Raw genomic sequence first — 218 nt, 5'->3', positions numbered from 1 at the left:
TAGAGTGGCTGTTGGTTCGACTTAGACAGATGACGAGGTTTGACCTATAAGGACGGGAATGTTGGTATTCTTGATACTTATATTATATTTAACCATTGGGATAATGAAATCATTTAGAAAACCCCCTAATTAAAATTTCCAGAACTTGCATGATCTTCCTGTTGACTTAAGCAAAAAGTCATGAAGAACATCCCGATCTCTGCCATTTTCATGTTGTT

Source organism: Theobroma umbraticum, unplaced genomic scaffold (assembly GCF_002168275.2).
Source record: "Theobroma umbraticum cultivar Fairchild unplaced genomic scaffold, ASM216827v3 scaffold_147.0, whole genome shotgun sequence".
Lineage (NCBI taxonomy): Eukaryota > Viridiplantae > Streptophyta > Magnoliopsida > Malvales > Malvaceae > Theobroma > Theobroma umbraticum.
Note: the sequence above shows the minus strand (reverse complement) of the source record.